This window comes from Vigna unguiculata, chromosome 5, assembly GCF_004118075.2.
Source record: "Vigna unguiculata cultivar IT97K-499-35 chromosome 5, ASM411807v1, whole genome shotgun sequence".
In the NCBI taxonomy this organism is placed as follows: Eukaryota; Viridiplantae; Streptophyta; class Magnoliopsida; order Fabales; family Fabaceae; genus Vigna; species Vigna unguiculata.
Genome location: NC_040283.1, coordinates 28,595,425 through 28,600,186, shown reverse-complemented (window position 1 = coordinate 28,600,186; position 4,762 = coordinate 28,595,425). Strand labels below are relative to the sequence as shown.

At 35.2% G+C, this 4,762-nt stretch overlaps 1 pseudogene; it reads right to left on the bottom strand.

Annotated features, from left to right (window-relative positions):
• Positions 1–223: 223 nt before the first annotated feature.
• Positions 224–3,292, bottom strand: LOC114184571 (annotated as a pseudogene).
• Between the last annotated feature and the right edge of the window lie 1,470 nt (positions 3,293–4,762).

Sequence of the window (4,762 nt, the reverse complement as noted above, 5' to 3'; positions counted from 1 at the left end):
GAAATGTTGGTTTTGTTCTTAAAATGTATGTGCCATATTGATAGTGTTGTGTCAGGTTGCAATTATTAAAGAAAGAGAACATACTAATACTTGATTTGGGATGTGATTAAATGCGTGCTTTTCAATTTAGTTTTGGTGTTATGACTGGATACTTGTAATTGTACTATAATTGACATATTGAATGATTTAGGGGTCTATTCAGACCTGCGAAAATGGCCAAAAACTAGTAGCAACGCGCTATTGATATGGCGCCTGGCAGCGCGGAGCGAGCCGCCAGGCGATAGAATTCCAAGACAGTGGTAGTGTCCACTGTCTGCGAGAGGCGCCTGGTGGCAGGGTTGGTTCTACCAGGCGATGACGGTGCAACAAGACTACTGGATGGCACGTGGCGCCCGGTGGTGTGAGATGCCCACCAAGCGGTCTGAAACCAAGTTTCGCCAAGCGATGTGAGAGGCACGCCAAGCGGTTTTGGTGCAGAGTTGGTGCGTGAGGAGGATTTCTACACAACTTAGGTGAAGTTCATGATGCGATGCTTTGGTTGGGGGCCCAATTACGAGTGTAACTTGTATTGGGATAACAAGTGGCCACTCTAGGTTGTAGCCTGGTGGTCTAGGAAGTCCAGTGGAGTGTGCGAAATTGTGACTCGTACGGCGAGGTTTCGGATGATTTCCCTCTTTAGTGCATTTGATAGAGTTTTGGTAGTCTAGGGACAACTACGAACTTTTGTTCGTTTTGGGGAACTCCACTTGGTGTCGCGGTGTGAGGTCGTGGCAAAATTATTATCGCGTGTGGACTATCAGGTGGTGGCCTGTACTCGGAGGGGCGAGTAGACACTCGTGCAGCAAAGATCAAATAGTGGACTCACCCAAAGGGTGTGGAGTAAAGAGGCGTCTAATGTAAAGATGGAAAGTCGAGGAACTGAGGAATGGGAAATACTAACATGAATTATTTGTTGGGATGTTTTAAATTATATCATATTGTATATGTTTATTTTATTTTATTTTGAGCTCACCCTATCTATGTGTGTGGCGATGATCATGTAACTTGTTACATGGGAGCAGATGGTGATGCAGGTGAGCATGTGGACACATAGTGTCGGAGTGAGGATCAACATTGGGAGTTTTCTTTCTAGTTTTTAATCATGAACTATTTTGTAATGGTTTAGAGAACAGTTATGTTTTGTATTAATTGAACACCGCAGTTTTTAGTTATTATTAGCGCATTGACTTTGGAAATTAAATTTTCCCGCGTTTTTGGGAAAAGAAATTATTAATAAATGAGGTTATTCACATATTATCTAATTTTTTGTTTTAAATAAGTAATTTCTGGCTAGGACGTTACAGCAGGAGGGTCACAATAACCAGTTAGAAGCGCAAAAACATAGTTATAACCATTGTGGCGGGCCTAAAAAATCAAATAGAATATATATTTCTTGTAGACTTACATATGAAGATTCCAAAGACATTATTGTTAAATCAATAGCATTACTTTGGTAATAAGACTTAGATCAAGAGGATAAGCTCCTCCATTTCATTTGCGTATGGCTGAGGAAAACGATCACTAAGTTTACCAGGGCGTGTAAACATCTCACCCTCATCATTTTGCCATCAATCACCTCAATCTCAGTTGCCATAGCCTTTACATCTCCTTCTGTATAAGCAACACCAACCAAATCACGGTATGATATCAAAGACATAGAATGGCAAGAAGCACAGACTTCTGTATAAACTTGATGACCACGACGGATCCTGCCCATGTCAAATTAATTGAAAACATTAAGAATTTAAGCCATTAACTATATTAAATTATAGATGCTAATATAGTCTTAAGATGAATCTGGATTAGATATGTGACACCAGCTGAACATGTATGCACCAGTATGAACCTTGTCACAACTAATATACCTAAATCAGGAAATTAAATCTTTGGCGAAATTAAATCAATGGATAATAAATAGAACAAACCACCATGTTGGTACTTCACATATACAAGTGTCATCACATTGGTCTTTACTACATAATGCAAAAAGTAGGAGATAACACACATCATATAGCTGACAGTAATAGATTCCTCAAAGAACATGGGCATTTGAATGAATGTGATGTCATTTATGTTCATTGAAAGACTTAATTGATGTTGAATATGAATGCAGGACCAATGTAATGTAGAGTCGTACAAGAATCAAACCATGTTATAACACATAAGAAAGAAATGAAATAACAAGGGAAAAGAAAGATGAACTGCTTATCTAAGGATGGGATAAAGATAAAAGGGAGGACCAATGACAAGCATAGCCACATAAAAGATTCAAACCCTATTATGTCACATCAAACAAAATGAAATAACAAGAGAAAAAAGGATGAACTATTGATCTATGGATTGGATAAAAATGAAATACGGTTATCAGTTAGAGAAGGGAAAAAATCAAACTTCATTACATGTTACTCATGATGGATAACATTGAGAATCTAAGTTTGTAATTTGGTAAATGTTATTGCTACACAAAAGATAACAAAATATAGGAAAATTGAAGCCAAACTTATGAAGCATGGTCATATGAACTAAGAATTCCCTTGTGAGGCCATGGATAGTGAGGACATGCCAAGCCATGCTCAACTTCATCAGCTACCGCCACTGTAGAAAAACTGAAAAAGCTTGACACACCAGCTCCAATTAATGCAAGTACTTTTTATTGCCTGTAGAGCCAGCACCGTCTTTCTTTGCTACGATGGGTGGCAGCAAGGAAGAGTTCTGCAGTAAGTATACAACAATTATTAGCAATAGTAGCAAAACTTGTTTCATGCAAAGGAAAAACATTACATCACGCACCAACATATAAGTCTATGAAAGGATTGAGCATATATTGGAAGATAGATCTCATTATTTGGATCCAACTTATGCACCCTCTTGCATTTTTGCTACTGATTGTTTAGGATAATAGTCACTTTCTCTAGAAAGCTTTTTCAAAAAGCTGGCAAAGAAATCAATTTCAAAATAAGCTAATCCAAAGACATACTTGACAAGGTAAAGAAAACACCTAGCCATGGACTAATCCATATAAATATTTCAAGAAAACTGTGAAGCAAATGTCTGAGATTGGCATTTCATATTTGGCCAACTCCTTCCCCTCCTTATGCTAATTATATTCTAAAGATCCCCACTATATATAAGGACCCAAAAATTAATTGCACAAGCATCCAATCAACATGAAGTCAGGGTCGTTGGGTCGTTGGCTTACAGTAAATTAAGGGTGGAGTTTCCTCCTTAGTAGCTGAAAAACGCCTCCTGTCATCTCGATCACGTTGTTGATGATTCCCCCAAATATGCAAATAGATAATAAGTAACACCATCAAACTAAGTAATGGACATAAAGTTACATAAATAAGCATACAAGTGAGTGAAGTTTACGGAGTTCAACAAATTTAATCTGCAACAGAACAGTAATGCGCAGTACCAGAGGAAACGCTAACAAAATTATAAATATTTGCAAGATTAAGATATAATGACCTACCAATCCAAAAAGCAAACAGTTCATAAAAAAGTGTAAAGCTTTCAAAAAATGCAAATCACTAGCTGAAAAAAATTCAAATTCTATCACAACTATATGTTCATTATAAAATATATACCAACAAAGAGAACCCCTGACAAAGGAAAATGGGATGAGATGTTAAATGCCGAAAGCCATGGCTTTAATTGTACCTTCTTAATCACTATGAATGCAAACAATCATAGATTCAAAACTAATCCTTTATCAGAACAATATCAAAAACAAAAATAATGATAATACAACAACAACAATATCCATCACGCAACACAATGGGAATCATGTAGCTCCACAAGCACATCAACTACACACACCACAGCTAAAGTACAAACAACAATCCAATCGATGGCACAACACTGGCTAACTGATGAGTGCGTATTTTTGTCCTCAGTCAGTGTTTAATTCTGGGTATTTAGTTGAATTTGTGTGTTTAAAGATTGATTTAATTGGAATTTCCTATAATTGGGTTTATTGAGCATGAGGTACAAAAGCATGTTAAAAATAGCTTTTTAGTTGCATAAATTTTCTTTGGATATTTTGAAGTGTGTTAGTGCAGTTGCAGCTAAGTTAAGCTCATGGAGGTGTGGAAATAAATTGATTAAAGCTTCATGATACCTTAAAGATAAATCCAAGAATAGGAAATTATCAAAATCACAAAAATCCAAGCCAAGCATTCCATGAAGACGACAAGAAAAGCTTGAAAAAGTGAAGAAGTTTGGCTAAGCCAAGAAGAGAGCAACAAAAAATTGGACCTTGCGATTTTCTTTATCTTTATGATAGAAGATAATTTGGGAAAAATATATCTTAGATATTTTATTTGATATTTTTAAATAATTATCTTATTTAATTATATCATAAAATATTAAAAGATAATAACTACCAAATCTTTTTAAATATGACAAGATCTTCTTGAATCTTTTTAGTTCCACAACAAACAAAAATATCTTGAAGATATTGGATTATTTAGAAGATAATTTACGGAGATTGCAAAAGGTTGATTTGGAAAATTAATACAAATACTAATTGGTGATAATTTATCATATATCTTTAATTAATTAATTAATTTAACTATATTAGATATTGATATTATCAACCAATTATATTTGTCAAATAGTCTATATCTCTCCAAATATTTTTAAATATTTATCTTTATCTTTATTTTAAAAGATATTTGAGAGATTTTAGCAACATAAAAGCCTAGTCCAATTCCTATATAAA